The following is a 16,235-nucleotide window of genomic DNA, read 5'->3' as shown; positions in this document are numbered from 1 at the left end:
CTTCTCTTACCTTTTTTTTTTTTTTTATTTCTCTCTTTTTTCCCCTCTTCAAAATCCCGAATAGGAAAAAAAATATCACGCTTTTCTGGAGGAGCAAAGAAAAGGGTGACGAGTTTTTGGTTGCTCTTGATCCCTTCTAAAAGAAGCTTATTATCGACCTCTTCCCTCTATTACCGTCCTTCCTTCCTTCCCTCCTTCACATCTATAACAAACTCCCGCCCCCCTCCCTTCTCATCCTGGCCCGGCTCCTCCTTTTTCTTTTCTTCCATCCTCCATGTAGCATAATGGCACAATGTTTTATCCGCAACCGTTTCCAAGACAGTGTCAATGCGCACACTCTTTGCGCATGATGACCATTACGTCATAAACAAAGACAAGGTGAATACTATATCGCGTGTCGAGGTACTAGGTCTGCTCAAAGGCTTATTTAGAATATGACGTCATCTTGTTATATTCCTCTTCCCCAAGACCTGATCTGAACAAGGCATAGAAGTGCAGCTCTGGAGTATTATTGATACCCCCAATAATATAGTTGAACAAGAGCTCCATCTACAGAGGACACAGTCTCTTAGTTGGAGAAGAGCCGTTTCCTTACCCAGTCGGTCACTTTCAAACAATCATGAACATCTGAAACTACTACTACTACCACCCCATCAAAAGAAATCAGATGGTGACGTCATTGTCTAATGTTAAATAGGTTTAAATTCACGAGTCCTTTGTCTACGACCATACCATGCTGAATATACTGGTTCACGTCCGATCACCGAAGTCAAGCAGCATAGGGCCTGGTCAGTACATGGATGGGAGACCGCTTTTGAATACCGGATGTTGTAGGCATTTTGTTGCCGGAGTTGTAGACAATGTGATGACCTAGACATGGAGACATCCTTCTCTTACCTTTTTTTTTTTTTTTATTTCTCTCTTTTTTCCCCTCTTCAAAATCCCGAATAGGAAAAAAAATATCACGCTTTTCTGGAGGAGCAAAGAAAAGGGTGACGAGTTTTTGGTTGCTCTTGATCCCTTCTAAAAGAAGCTTATTATCGACCTCTTCCCTCTATTACCGTCCTTCCTTCCTTCCCTCCTTCACATCTATAACAAACTCCCGCCCCCCTCCCTTCTCATCCTGGCCCGGCTCCTCCTTTTTCTTTTCTTCCATCCTCCATGTAGCATAATGGCACAATGTTTTATCCGCAACCGTTTCCAAGACAGTGTCAATGCGCACACTCTTTGCGCATGATGACCATTACGTCATAAACAAAGACAAGGTGAATACTATATCGCGTGTCGAGGTACTAGGTCTGCTCAAAGGCTTATTTAGAATATGACGTCATCTTGTTATATTCCTCTTCCCCAAGACCTGATCTGAACAAGGCATAGAAGTGCAGCTCTGGAGTATTATTGATACCCCCAATAATATAGTTGAACAAGAGCTCCATCTACAGAGGACACAGTCTCTTAGTTGGAGAAGAGCCGTTTCCTTACCCAGTCGGTCACTTTCAAACAATCATGAACATCTGAAACTACTACTACTACCACCCCATCAAAAGAAATCAGATGGTGACGTCATTGTCTAATGTTAAATAGGTTTAAATTCACGAGTCCTTTGTCTACGACCATACCATGCTGAATATACTGGTTCACGTCCGATCACCGAAGTCAAGCAGCATAGGGCCTGGTCAGTACATGGATGGGAGACCGCTTTTGAATACCGGATGTTGTAGGCATTTTGTTGCCGGAGTTGTAGACAATGTGATGACCTAGACATGGAGACATCCTTCTCTTACCTTTTTTTTTTTTTTTATTTCTCTCTTTTTTCCCCTCTTCAAAATCCCGAATAGGAAAAAAAATATCACGCTTTTCTGGAGGAGCAAAGAAAAGGGTGACGAGTTTTTGGTTGCTCTTGATCCCTTCTAAAAGAAGCTTATTATCGACCTCTTCCCTCTATTACCGTCCTTCCTTCCTTCCCTCCTTCACATCTATAACAAACTCCCGCCCCCCTCCCTTCTCATCCTGGCCCGGCTCCTCCTTTTTCTTTTCTTCCATCCTCCATGTAGCATAATGGCACAATGTTTTATCCGCAACCGTTTCCAAGACAGTGTCAATGCGCACACTCTTTGCGCATGATGACCATTACGTCATAAACAAAGACAAGGTGAATACTATATCGCGTGTCGAGGTACTAGGTCTGCTCAAAGGCTTATTTAGAATATGACGTCATCTTGTTATATTCCTCTTCCCCAAGACCTGATCTGAACAAGGCATAGAAGTGCAGCTCTGGAGTATTATTGATACCCCCAATAATATAGTTGAACAAGAGCTCCATCTACAGAGGACACAGTCTCTTAGTTGGAGAAGAGCCGTTTCCTTACCCAGTCGGTCACTTTCAAACAATCATGAACATCTGAAACTACTACTACTACCACCCCATCAAAAGAAATCAGATGGTGACGTCATTGTCTAATGTTAAATAGGTTTAAATTCACGAGTCCTTTGTCTACGACCATACCATGCTGAATATACTGGTTCACGTCCGATCACCGAAGTCAAGCAGCATAGGGCCTGGTCAGTACATGGATGGGAGACCGCTTTTGAATACCGGATGTTGTAGGCATTTTGTTGCCGGAGTTGTAGACAATGTGATGACCTAGACATGGAGACATCCTTCTCTTACCTTTTTTTTTTTTTTTATTTCTCTCTTTTTTCCCCTCTTCAAAATCCCGAATAGGAAAAAAAATATCACGCTTTTCTGGAGGAGCAAAGAAAAGGGTGACGAGTTTTTGGTTGCTCTTGATCCCTTCTAAAAGAAGCTTATTATCGACCTCTTCCCTCTATTACCGTCCTTCCTTCCTTCCCTCCTTCACATCTATAACAAACTCCCGCCCCCCTCCCTTCTCATCCTGGCCCGGCTCCTCCTTTTTCTTTTCTTCCATCCTCCATGTAGCATAATGGCACAATGTTTTATCCGCAACCGTTTCCAAGACAGTGTCAATGCGCACACTCTTTGCGCATGATGACCATTACGTCATAAACAAAGACAAGGTGAATACTATATCGCGTGTCGAGGTACTAGGTCTGCTCAAAGGCTTATTTAGAATATGACGTCATCTTGTTATATTCCTCTTCCCCAAGACCTGATCTGAACAAGGCATAGAAGTGCAGCTCTGGAGTATTATTGATACCCCCAATAATATAGTTGAACAAGAGCTCCATCTACAGAGGACACAGTCTCTTAGTTGGAGAAGAGCCGTTTCCTTACCCAGTCGGTCACTTTCAAACAATCATGAACATCTGAAACTACTACTACTACCACCCCATCAAAAGAAATCAGATGGTGACGTCATTGTCTAATGTTAAATAGGTTTAAATTCACGAGTCCTTTGTCTACGACCATACCATGCTGAATATACTGGTTCACGTCCGATCACCGAAGTCAAGCAGCATAGGGCCTGGTCAGTACATGGATGGGAGACCGCTTTTGAATACCGGATGTTGTAGGCATTTTGTTGCCGGAGTTGTAGACAATGTGATGACCTAGACATGGAGACATCCTTCTCTTACCTTTTTTTTTTTTTATTTCTCTCTTTTTTCCCCTCTTCAAAATCCCGAATAGGAAAAAAAATATCACGCTTTTCTGGAGGAGCAAAGAAAAGGGTGACGAGTTTTTGGTTGCTCTTGATCCCTTCTAAAAGAAGCTTATTATCGACCTCTTCCCTCTATTACCGTCCTTCCTTCCTTCCCTCCTTCACATCTATAACAAACTCCCGCCCCCCTCCCTTCTCATCCTGGCCCGGCTCCTCCTTTTTCTTTTCTTCCATCCTCCATGTAGCATAATGGCACAATGTTTTATCCGCAACCGTTTCCAAGACAGTGTCAATGCGCACACTCTTTGCGCATGATGACCATTACGTCATAAACAAAGACAAGGTGAATACTATATCGCGTGTCGAGGTACTAGGTCTGCTCAAAGGCTTATTTAGAATATGACGTCATCTTGTTATATTCCTCTTCCCCAAGACCTGATCTGAACAAGGCATAGAAGTGCAGCTCTGGAGTATTATTGATACCCCCAATAATATAGTTGAACAAGAGCTCCATCTACAGAGGACACAGTCTCTTAGTTGGAGAAGAGCCGTTTCCTTACCCAGTCGGTCACTTTCAAACAATCATGAACATCTGAAACTACTACTACTACCACCCCATCAAAAGAAATCAGATGGTGACGTCATTGTCTAATGTTAAATAGGTTTAAATTCACGAGTCCTTTGTCTACGACCATACCATGCTGAATATACTGGTTCACGTCCGATCACCGAAGTCAAGCAGCATAGGGCCTGGTCAGTACATGGATGGGAGACCGCTTTTGAATACCGGATGTTGTAGGCATTTTGTTGCCGGAGTTGTAGACAATGTGATGACCTAGACATGGAGACATCCTTCTCTTACCTTTTTTTTTTTTTTATTTCTCTCTTTTTTCCCCTCTTCAAAATCCCGAATAGGAAAAAAAATATCACGCTTTTCTGGAGGAGCAAAGAAAAGGGTGACGAGTTTTTGGTTGCTCTTGATCCCTTCTAAAAGAAGCTTATTATCGACCTCTTCCCTCTATTACCGTCCTTCCTTCCTTCCCTCCTTCACATCTATAACAAACTCCCGCCCCCCTCCCTTCTCATCCTGGCCCGGCTCCTCCTTTTTCTTTTCTTCCATCCTCCATGTAGCATAATGGCACAATGTTTTATCCGCAACCGTTTCCAAGACAGTGTCAATGCGCACACTCTTTGCGCATGATGACCATTACGTCATAAACAAAGACAAGGTGAATACTATATCGCGTGTCGAGGTACTAGGTCTGCTCAAAGGCTTATTTAGAATATGACGTCATCTTGTTATATTCCTCTTCCCCAAGACCTGATCTGAACAAGGCATAGAAGTGCAGCTCTGGAGTATTATTGATACCCCCAATAATATAGTTGAACAAGAGCTCCATCTACAGAGGACACAGTCTCTTAGTTGGAGAAGAGCCGTTTCCTTACCCAGTCGGTCACTTTCAAACAATCATGAACATCTGAAACTACTACTACTACCACCCCATCAAAAGAAATCAGATGGTGACGTCATTGTCTAATGTTAAATAGGTTTAAATTCACGAGTCCTTTGTCTACGACCATACCATGCTGAATATACTGGTTCACGTCCGATCACCGAAGTCAAGCAGCATAGGGCCTGGTCAGTACATGGATGGGAGACCGCTTTTGAATACCGGATGTTGTAGGCATTTTGTTGCCGGAGTTGTAGACAATGTGATGACCTAGACATGGAGACATCCTTCTCTTACCTTTTTTTTTTTTTATTTCTCTCTTTTTTCCCCTCTTCAAAATCCCGAATAGGAAAAAAAATATCACGCTTTTCTGGAGGAGCAAAGAAAAGGGTGACGAGTTTTTGGTTGCTCTTGATCCCTTCTAAAAGAAGCTTATTATCGACCTCTTCCCTCTATTACCGTCCTTCCTTCCTTCCCTCCTTCACATCTATAACAAACTCCCGCCCCCCTCCCTTCTCATCCTGGCCCGGCTCCTCCTTTTTCTTTTCTTCCATCCTCCATGTAGCATAATGGCACAATGTTTTATCCGCAACCGTTTCCAAGACAGTGTCAATGCGCACACTCTTTGCGCATGATGACCATTACGTCATAAACAAAGACAAGGTGAATACTATATCGCGTGTCGAGGTACTAGGTCTGCTCAAAGGCTTATTTAGAATATGACGTCATCTTGTTATATTCCTCTTCCCCAAGACCTGATCTGAACAAGGCATAGAAGTGCAGCTCTGGAGTATTATTGATACCCCCAATAATATAGTTGAACAAGAGCTCCATCTACAGAGGACACAGTCTCTTAGTTGGAGAAGAGCCGTTTCCTTACCCAGTCGGTCACTTTCAAACAATCATGAACATCTGAAACTACTACTACTACCACCCCATCAAAAGAAATCAGATGGTGACGTCATTGTCTAATGTTAAATAGGTTTAAATTCACGAGTCCTTTGTCTACGACCATACCATGCTGAATATACTGGTTCACGTCCGATCACCGAAGTCAAGCAGCATAGGGCCTGGTCAGTACATGGATGGGAGACCGCTTTTGAATACCGGATGTTGTAGGCATTTTGTTGCCGGAGTTGTAGACAATGTGATGACCTAGACATGGAGACATCCTTCTCTTACCTTTTTTTTTTTTTATTTCTCTCTTTTTTCCCTCTTCAAAATCCCGAATAGGAAAAAAAATATCACGCTTTTCTGGAGGAGCAAAGAAAAGGGTGACGAGTTTTTGGTTGCTCTTGATCCCTTCTAAAAGAAGCTTATTATCGACCTCTTCCCTCTATTACCGTCCTTCCTTCCTTCCCTCCTTCACATCTATAACAAACTCCCGCCCCCCTCCCTTCTCATCCTGGCCCGGCTCCTCCTTTTTCTTTTCTTCCATCCTCCATGTAGCATAATGGCACAATGTTTTATCCGCAACCGTTTCCAAGACAGTGTCAATGCGCACACTCTTTGCGCATGATGACCATTACGTCATAAACAAAGACAAGGTGAATACTATATCGCGTGTCGAGGTACTAGGTCTGCTCAAAGGCTTATTTAGAATATGACGTCATCTTGTTATATTCCTCTTCCCCAAGACCTGATCTGAACAAGGCATAGAAGTGCAGCTCTGGAGTATTATTGATACCCCCAATAATATAGTTGAACAAGAGCTCCATCTACAGAGGACACAGTCTCTTAGTGGAGAAGAGCCGTTTCCTTACCCAGTCGGTCACTTTCAAACAATCATGAACATCTGAAACTACTACTACTACCACCCCATCAAAAGAAATCAGATGGTGACGTCATTGTCTAATGTTAAATAGGTTTTAAATTCACGAGTCCTTTGTCTACGACCATACCATGCTGAATATACTGGTTCACGTCCGATCACCGAAGTCAAGCAGCATAGGGCCTGGTCAGTACATGGATGGGAGACCGCTTTTGAATACCGGATGTTGTAGGCATTTTGTTGCCGGAGTTGTAGACAATGTGATGACCTAGACATGGAGACATCCTTCTCTTACCTTTTTTTTTTTTTTTTATTTCTCTCTTTTTCCCCCTCTTCAAAATCCCGAATAGGAAAAAAAATATCACGCTTTTCTGGAGGAGCAAAGAAAAGGGTGACGAGTTTTTGGTTGCTCTTGATCCCTTCTAAAAGAAGCTTATTATCGACCTCTTCCCTCTATTACCGTCCTTCCTTCCTCCCTCCTTCACATCTATAACAAACTCCCGCCCCCCTCCCTTCTCTCCTGGCCCGGCTCCTCCTTTTTCTTTTCTTCCATCCTCCATGTAGCATAATGGCACAATGTTTTATCCGCAACCGTTTCCAAGACAGTGTCAATGCGCACACTCTTTGCGCATGATGACCATTACGTCATAAACAAAGACAAGGTGAATACTATATCGCGTGTCGAGGTACTAGGTCTGCTCAAAGGCTTATTTAGAATATGACGTCATCTTGTTATATTCCTCTTCCCCAAGACCTGATCTGAACAAGGCATAGAAGTGCAGCTCTGGAGTATTATTGATACCCCCAATAATATAGTTGAACAAGAGCTCCATCTACAGAGGACACAGTCTCTTAGTTGGAGAAAGAGCCGTTTCCTTACCAGTCGGTCACTTTCAAACAATCATGAACATCTGAAACTACTACTACTACCACCCCATCAAAAGAAATCAGATGGTGACGTCATTGTCTAATGTTAAATAGGTTTAAATTCACGAGTCCTTTGTCTACGACCATACCATGCTGAATATACTGGTTCACGTCCGATCACCGAAGTCAAGCAGCATAGGGCCTGGTCAGTACATGGATGGGAGACCGCTTTTGAATACCGGATGTTGTAGGCATTTTGTTGCCGGAGTTGTAGACAATGTGATGACCTAGACATGGAGACATCCTTCTCTTACTTTTTTTTTTTTTTTTATTTCTCTCTTTTTTCCCCTCTTCAAAATCCCGAATAGGAAAAAAAATATCACGCTTTTCTGGAGGAGCAAAGAAAAGGGTGACGAGTTTTTGGTTGCTCTTGATCCCTTCTAAAAGAAGCTTATTATCGACCTCTTCCCTCTATTACCGTCCTTCCTTCCTTCCCTCCTTCACATCTATAACAAACTCCCGCCCCCCTCCCTTCTCATCCTGGCCCGGCTCCTCCTTTTTCTTTTCTTCCATCCTCCATGTAGCATAATGGCACAATGTTTTATCCGCAACCGTTTCCAAGACAGTGTCAATGCGCACACTCTTTGCGCATGATGACCATTACGTCATAAACAAAGACAAGGTGAATACTATATCGCGTGTCGAGGTACTAGGTCTGCTCAAAGGCTTATTTAGAATATGACGTCATCTTGTTATATTCCTCTTCCCCAAGACCTGATCTGAACAAGGCATAGAAGTGCAGCTCTGGAGTATTATTGATACCCCCAATAATATAGTTGAACAAGAGCTCCATCTACAGAGGACACAGTCTCTTAGTTGGAGAAGAGCCGTTTCCTTACCCAGTCGGTCACTTTCAAACAATCATGAACATCTGAAACTACTACTACTACCACCCCATCAAAAGAAATCAGATGGTGACGTCATTGTCTAATGTTAAATAGGTTTAAATTCACGAGTCCTTTGTCTACGACCATACCATGCTGAATATACTGGTTCACGTCCGATCACCGAAGTCAAGCAGCATAGGGCCTGGTCAGTACATGGATGGGAGACCGCTTTTGAATACCGGATGTTGTAGGCATTTTGTTGCCGGAGTTGTAGACAATGTGATGACCTAGACATGGAGACATCCTTCTCTTACCTTTTTTTTTTTTTTTTTTTCTCTCTTTTTTCCCCTCTTCAAAATCCCGAATAGGAAAAAAAATATCACGCTTTTCTGGAGGAGCAAAGAAAGGGTGACGAGTTTTGGTTGCTCTTGATCCCTTCTAAAAGAAGCTTATTATCGACCTCTTCCCTCTATTACCGTCCTTCCTTCCTTCCCTCCTTCACATCTATAACAAACTCCCGCCCCCTCCCTTCTCATCCTGGCCCGGCTCCTCCTTTTTCTTTTCTTCCATCCTCCATGTAGCATAATGGCACAATGTTTTATCCGCAACCGTTTCCAAGACAGTGTCAATGCGCACACACTTTGCGCATGATGACCATTACGTCATAAACAAAGACAAGGTGAATACTATATCGCGCGTGTCGAGGTACTAGGTCTGCTCAAAGGCTTATTTAGAATATGACGTCATCTTGTTATATTCCTCTTCCCCAAGACCTGATCTGAACAAGGCATAGAAGTGCAGCTCTGGAGTATTATTGATACCCCAATAATATAGTTGAACAAGAGCTCCATCTACAGAGGACACAGTCTCTTAGTTGGAGAAGAGCCGTTTCCTTACCCAGTCGGTCACTTTCAAACAATCATGAACATCTGAAACTACTACTACTACCACCCCATCAAAAGAAATCAGATGGTGACGTCATTGTCTAATGTTAAATAGGTTTAAATTCACGAGTCCTTTGTCTACGACCATACCATGCTGAATATACTGGTTCACGTCCGATCACCGAAGTCAAGCAGCATAGGGCCTGGTCAGTACATGGATGGGAGACCGCTTTTGAATACCGGATGTTGTAGGCATTTTGTTGCGGAGTTGTAGACAATGTGATGACCTAGACATGGAGACATCCTTCTCTTACCTTTTTTTTTTTTTTTATTTCTCTCTTTTTCCCCTCTTCAAAATCCCGAATAGGAAAAAAATATCACGCTTTTCTGGAGGAGCAAAGAAAAGGGTGACGAGTTTTTGGTTGCTCTTGATCCCTTCTAAAAGAAGCTTATTATCGACCTCTTCCCTCTATTACCGTCCTTCCTTCCTTCCCTCCTTCACATCTATAACAAACTCCCGCCCCCTCCCTTCTCATCCTGGCCCGGCTCCTCCTTTTTCTTTTCTTCCATCCTCCATGTAGCATAATGGCACAATGTTTTATCCGCAACCGTTTCCAAGACAGTGTCAATGCGCACACTCTTTGCGCATGATGACCATTACGTCATAAACAAAGACAAGGTGAATACTATATCGCGTGTCGAGGTACTAGGTCTGCTCAAAGGCTTATTTAGAATATGACGTCATCTTGTTATATTCCTCTTCCCCAAGACCTGATCTGAACAAGGCATAGAAGTGCAGCTCTGGAGTATTATTGATACCCCCAATAATATAGTTGAACAAGAGCTCCATCTACAGAGGACACAGTCTCTTAGTTGGAGAAGAGCCGTTTCCTTACCCAGTCGGTCACTTTCAAACAATCATGAACATCTGAAACTACTACTACTACCACCCCATCAAAAGAAATCAGATGGTGACGTCATTGTCTAATGTTAAATAGGTTTAAATTCACGAGTCCTTTGTCTACGACCATACCATGCTGAATATACTGGTTCACGTCCGATCACCGAAGTCAAGCAGCATAGGGCCTGGTCAGTACATGGATGGGAGACCGCTTTTGAATACCGGATGTTGTAGGCATTTTGTTGCCGGAGTTGTAGACAATGTGATGACCTAGACATGGAGACATCCTTCTCTTACCTTTTTTTTTTTTTTATTTCTCTCTTTTTTCCCCTCTTCAAAATCCCGAATAGGAAAAAAAATATCACGCTTTTCTGGAGGAGCAAAGAAAAGGGTGACGAGTTTTTGGTTGCTCTTGATCCCTTCTAAAAGAAGCTTATTATCGACCTCTTCCCTCTATTACCGTCCTTCCTTCCTTCCCTCCTTCACATCTATAACAAACTCCCCCCCCCTCCCTTCTCATCCTGGCCCGGCTCCTCCTTTTTCTTTTCTTCCATCCTCCATGTAGCATAATGGCACAATGTTTTATCCGCAACCGTTTCCAAGACAGTGTCAATGCGCACACTCTTTGCGCATGATGACCATTACGTCATAAACAAAGACAAGGTGAATACTATATCGCGTGTCGAGGTACTAGGTCTGCTCAAAGGCTTATTTAGAATATGACGTCATCTTGTTATATTCCTCTTCCCCAAGACCTGATCTGAACAAGGCATAGAAGTGCAGCTCTGGAGTATTATTGATACCCCCAATAATATAGTTGAACAAGAGCTCCATCTACAGAGGACACAGTCTCTTAGTTGGAGAAGAGCCGTTTCCTTACCCAGTCGGTCACTTTCAAACAATCATGAACATCTGAACTACTACTACTACCACCCCATCAAAAGAAATCAGATGGTGACGTCATTGTCTAATGTTAAATAGGTTTAAATTCACGAGTCCTTTGTCTACGACCATACCATGCTGAATATACTGGTTCACGTCCGATCACCGAAGTCAAGCAGCATAGGGCCTGGTCAGTACATGGATGGGAGACCGCTTTTGAATACCGGATGTTGTAGGCATTTTGTTGCCGGAGTTGTAGACAATGTGATGACCTAGACATGGAGACATCCTTCTCTTACCTTTTTTTTTTTTTTTATTTCTCTCTTTTTTCCCCTCTTCAAAATCCCGAATAGGAAAAAAAATATCACGCTTTTCTGGAGGAGCAAAGAAAAGGGTGACGAGTTTTTGGTTGCTCTTGATCCCTTCTAAAAGAAGCTTATTATCGACCTCTTCCCTCTATTACCGTCCTTCCTTCCTTCCCTCCTTCACATCTATAACAAACTCCCGCCCCCCTCCCTTCTCATCCTGGCCCGGCTCCTCCTTTTTCTTTCTTCCATCCTCCATGTAGCATAATGGCACAATGTTTTATCCGCAACCGTTTCCAAGACAGTGTCAATGCGCACACTCTTTGCGCATGATGACCATTACGTCATAAACAAAGACAAGGTGAATACTATATCGCGTGTCGAGGTACTAGGTCTGCTCAAAGGCTTATTAGAATATGACGTCATCTTGTTATATTCCTCTTCCCCAAGACCTGATCTGAACAAGGCATAGAAGTGCAGCTCTGGAGTATTATTGATACCCCCAATAATATAGTTGAACAAGAGCTCCATCTACAGAGGACACAGTCTCTTAGTTGGAGAAGAGCCGTTTCCTTACCCAGTCGGTCACTTTCAAACAATCATGAACATCTGAAACTACTACTACTACCACCCCATCAAAAGAAATCAGATGGTGACGTCATTGTCTAATGTTAAATAGGTTTAAATTCACGAGTCCTTGTCTACGACCATACCATGCTGAATATACTGGTTCACGTCCGATCACCGAAGTCAAGCAGCATAGGGCCTGGTCAGTACATGGATGGGAGACCGCTTTTGAATACCGGATGTTGTAGGCATTTTGTTGCCGGAGTTGTAGACAATGTGATGACCTAGACATGGAGACATCCTTCTCTTACCTTTTTTTTTTTTTTATTTCTCTCTTTTTTCCCTCTTCAAAATCCCGAATAGGAAAAAAAAATATCACGCTTTTCTGGAGGAGCAAAGAAAAGGGTGACGAGTTTTTGGTTGCTCTTGATCCCTTCTAAAAGAAGCTTATTATCGACCTCTTCCCTCTATTACCGTCCTTCCTTCTTCCCTCCTTCACATCTATAACAAACTCCCGCCCCCCTCCCTTCTCATCCTGGCCCGGCTCCTCCTTTTTCTTTTCTCCATCCTCCATGTAGCATAATGGAACAATGTTTTATCCGCAACCGTTTCCAAGACAGTGTCAATGCGCACACTCTTTGCGCATGATGACCATTACGTCATAAACAAAGACAAGGTGAATACTATATCGCGTGTCGAGGTACTAGGTCTGCTCAAAGGCTTATTTAGAATATGACGTCATCTTGTTATATTCCTCTTCCCCAAGACCTGATCTGAACAAGGCATAGAAGTGCAGCTCTGGAGTATTATTGATACCCCCAATAATATAGTTGAACAAGAGCTCCATCTACAGAGGACACAGTCTCTTAGTTGGAGAAGAGAGAAGAGCCGTTCCTTACCCAGTCGGTCACTTTCAAACAATCATGAACATCTGAAACTACTACTACTACCACCCCATCAAAAGAAATCAGATGGTGACGTCATTGTCTAATGTTAAATAGGTTTAAATTCACGAGTCCTTTGTCTACGACCATACCATGCTGAATATACTGGTTCACGTCCGATCACCGAAGTCAAGCAGCATAGGGCCTGGTCAGTACATGGATGGGAGACCGCTTTTGAATACCGGATGTTGTAGGCATTTTGTTGCCGGAGTTGTAGACAATGTGATGACCTAGACATGGAGACATCCTTCTCTTACCTTTTTTTTTTTTTTATTTCTCTCTTTTTTCCCCTCTTCAAAATCCCGAATAGGAAAAAAAATATCACGCTTTTCTGGAGGAGCAAAGAAAAGGGTGACGAGTTTGGTTGCTCTTGATCCCTTCTAAAAGAAGCTTATTATCGACCTCTTCCCTCTATTACCGTCCTTCCTTCCTTCCCTCCTTCACATCTATAACAAACTCCCGCCCCCCCCCTTCTCATCCTGGCCCGGCTCCTCCTTTTTCTTTTCTTCCATCCTCCATGTAGCATAATGGCACAATGTTTTATCCGCAACCGTTTCCAAGACAGTGTCAATGCGCACACTCTTTGCGCATGATGACCATTACGTCATAAACAAAGACAAGGTGAATACTATATCGCGTGTCGAGGTACTAGGTCTGCTCAAAGGCTTATTTAGAATATGACGTCATCTTGTTATATTCCTCTTCCCCAAGACCTGATCTGAACAAGGCATAGAAGTGCAGCTCTGGAGTATTATTGATACCCCCAATAATATAGTTGAACAAGAGCTCCATCTACAGAGGACACAGTCTCTTAGTTGGAGAAGAGCCGTTTCCTTACCCAGTCGGTCACTTTCAAACAATCATGAACATCTGAAACTACTACTACTACCACCCCATCAAAAGAAATCAGATGGTGACGTCATTGTCTAATGTTAAATAGGTTTAAATTCACGAGTCCTTTGTCTACGACCATACCATGCTGAATATACTGGTTCACGTCCGATCACCGAAGTCAAGCAGCATAGGGCCTGGTCAGTACATATGGATGGGAGACCGCTTTTGAATACCGGATGTTGTAGGCATTTTGTTGCCGGAGTTGTAGACAATGTGATGACCTAGACATGGAGACATCCTTCTCTTACCTTTTTTTTTTTTTTTTATTTCTCTCTTTTTTCCCCTCTTCAAAATCCCGAATAGGAAAAAAAAATATCACGCTTTTCTGGAGGAGCAAAGAAAAGGGTGACGAGTTTTGGTTGCTCTTGATCCCTTCTAAAAGAAGCTTATTATCGACCTCTTCCCTCTATTACCGTCCTTCCCTCCTTCCCTCCTTCACATCTATAACAAAACTCCCGCCCCCCTCCCTTCTCATCCTGGCCCGGCTCCTCCTTTTTCTTTTCTTCCATCCTCCATGTAGCATAATGGCACAATGTTTTATCCGCAACCGTTTCCAAGACAGTGTCAATGCGCACACTCTTTGCGCATGATGACCATTACGTCATAAACAAAGACAAGGTGAATACTATATCGCGTGTCGAGGTACTAGGTCTGCTCAAAGGCTTATTTAGAATATGACGTCATCTTGTTATATTCCTCTTCCCCAAGACCTGATCTAACAAGGCATAGAAGTGCAGCTCTGGAGTATTATGATACCCCCAATAATATAGTTGAACAAGAGCTCCATCTACAGAGGACACAGTCTCTTAGTTGGAGAAGAGCCGTTTCCTTACCAGTCGGTCACTTTCAAACAATCATGAACATCTGAAACTACTACTACTACCACCCCATCAAAAGAAATCAGATGGTGACGTCATTGTCTAATGTTAAATAGGTTTAAATTCACGAGTCCTTTGTCTACGACCATACCATGCTGAATATACTGGTTCACGTCCGATCACCGAAGTCAAGCAGCATAGCTGGCTAGGCAGTCAGTACATGGATGGGAGACCGCTTTTGAATACCGGATGTTGTAGGCATTTGTTGCGGAGTGCGAGAGTTGTAGACAATGTGATGACCTAGACATGGAGACATCCTTCTCTTACCTTTTTTTTTTTTTTTTTATTTCTCTCTTTTTTCCCCTCTTCAAAATCCCGAATAGGAAAAAAAATATTCACGCTTTTCTGGAGGAGCAAAGAAAAGGGTGACGAGTTTTTGGTGCTCTTGATCCCTTCTAAAAGAAGCTTATTATCGACCTCTTCCCTCTATTACCGTCCTTCCTTCCTTCCCTCCTTCACATCTATAACAAACTCCCGCCCCCCTCCCTTCTCATCCTGGCCCGGCTCCTCCTTTTTCTTTCTTCCATCCCATGTAGCATAATGGCACAATGTTTTATCCGCAACCGTTTCCAAGACAGTGTCAATGCGCACACTCTTTGCGCATGATGACCATTACGTCATAAAACAAAGACAAGGTGATACTATATCGCGTGTCGATCGGGTACTAGGTCTGCTCAAAGGCTTATTTAGAATATGACGTCATCTTGTTATATTCCTCTTCCCCAAGACCTGATCTGAACAAGGCATAGAAGTTCAGCTCTGGAGTATTATTGATTCCCCCAATAATTTAGTGAACAAGAGTCCATCTACAGATCACAAGTCTCTTAGTTGGAGAGAAGGCCGTTTCCTTACCCAGTTCTGTCACTTTCAAACAATAATTTAAATCAAACAACTACTAATACCACCCCATGCAAAAGAAATTTGATGGTGGGTCATTGTCAACTTAATTAGTTTAAATTCCTAGTCCTTTGTCTATTTGAACAAACCATGCTGAATATCTGTTCTTCCATCACCGAAGTCAAGCATAATAGGGGACTACTGTATTACATGGATGGGAGACCGCTTTGAATACCGGATGTTGTAGGCATTTTCTTGTTGCCGGACTTCCTAGACAATGTGATGACCTGACATGGAGACCACCTTCTCAAATACCTTTTTTTTATTTTTTCTTTTCACTTTTTCCCTGTTCAAAATCCCGAATAGGAAAAAAATGTCACGCTTTCTGGAGGAGCAAAGAAAAGGTGAATAGTTTTTGGTTGCTCTTGATCCCTTCTAAAAGAAGCTTATTATCGACCTTGCCTTATTACCGTCTATTCCTTCCTTCCCTCCTTCCATCTATAACAAACTGCCCCCCTCCCTTCTATATGACCCATGATTGGTTTTTCTCTTGAGAGATCCGCCAGTAGCGGACAGAACAAAAGTG

The 16,235-nt window shown here is 42.8% G+C and overlaps 17 pseudogenes; all 17 read left to right on the top strand.

Annotated features, from left to right (window-relative positions):
• Positions 1-718: 718 nt before the first annotated feature.
• On the top strand, positions 719-837 carry LOC115925705 (annotated as a pseudogene).
• A 768-nt stretch (positions 838-1,605) lies between these two features.
• Positions 1,606-1,724, top strand: LOC115925693 (annotated as a pseudogene).
• Positions 1,725-2,492: 768 nt separating this feature from the next.
• On the top strand, positions 2,493-2,611 carry LOC115925681 (annotated as a pseudogene).
• Positions 2,612-3,379: 768 nt separating this feature from the next.
• LOC115925669 lies at positions 3,380-3,498 on the top strand (annotated as a pseudogene).
• Positions 3,499-4,264: 766 nt separating this feature from the next.
• Positions 4,265-4,383, top strand: LOC115925656 (annotated as a pseudogene).
• A 767-nt stretch (positions 4,384-5,150) lies between these two features.
• On the top strand, positions 5,151-5,269 carry LOC115925644 (annotated as a pseudogene).
• Positions 5,270-6,035: 766 nt separating this feature from the next.
• Positions 6,036-6,154, top strand: LOC115925633 (annotated as a pseudogene).
• Positions 6,155-6,919: 765 nt separating this feature from the next.
• Positions 6,920-7,038, top strand: LOC115925621 (annotated as a pseudogene).
• A 767-nt stretch (positions 7,039-7,805) lies between these two features.
• On the top strand, positions 7,806-7,924 carry LOC115925610 (annotated as a pseudogene).
• A 768-nt stretch (positions 7,925-8,692) lies between these two features.
• On the top strand, positions 8,693-8,811 carry LOC115925599 (annotated as a pseudogene).
• A 766-nt stretch (positions 8,812-9,577) lies between these two features.
• On the top strand, positions 9,578-9,696 carry LOC115925779 (annotated as a pseudogene).
• Positions 9,697-10,460: 764 nt separating this feature from the next.
• LOC115925768 lies at positions 10,461-10,579 on the top strand (annotated as a pseudogene).
• Positions 10,580-11,344: 765 nt separating this feature from the next.
• On the top strand, positions 11,345-11,463 carry LOC115925757 (annotated as a pseudogene).
• Positions 11,464-12,228: 765 nt separating this feature from the next.
• Positions 12,229-12,347, top strand: LOC115925711 (annotated as a pseudogene).
• Positions 12,348-13,118: 771 nt separating this feature from the next.
• LOC115925593 lies at positions 13,119-13,237 on the top strand (annotated as a pseudogene).
• Positions 13,238-14,001: 764 nt separating this feature from the next.
• On the top strand, positions 14,002-14,122 carry LOC115925738 (annotated as a pseudogene).
• A 767-nt stretch (positions 14,123-14,889) lies between these two features.
• LOC115925746 lies at positions 14,890-15,013 on the top strand (annotated as a pseudogene).
• The last annotated feature ends 1,222 nt before the right edge of the window (positions 15,014-16,235 follow it).

This window comes from Strongylocentrotus purpuratus, unplaced genomic scaffold (genome assembly GCF_000002235.5).
Source record: "Strongylocentrotus purpuratus isolate Spur 01 unplaced genomic scaffold, Spur_5.0 spur5_scaffold_18, whole genome shotgun sequence".
NCBI classification, from domain to species: Eukaryota; Metazoa; Echinodermata; class Echinoidea; order Camarodonta; family Strongylocentrotidae; genus Strongylocentrotus; species Strongylocentrotus purpuratus.
Note: the sequence above shows the minus strand (reverse complement) of the source record. Positions and strands in the feature narration are given on the sequence as shown.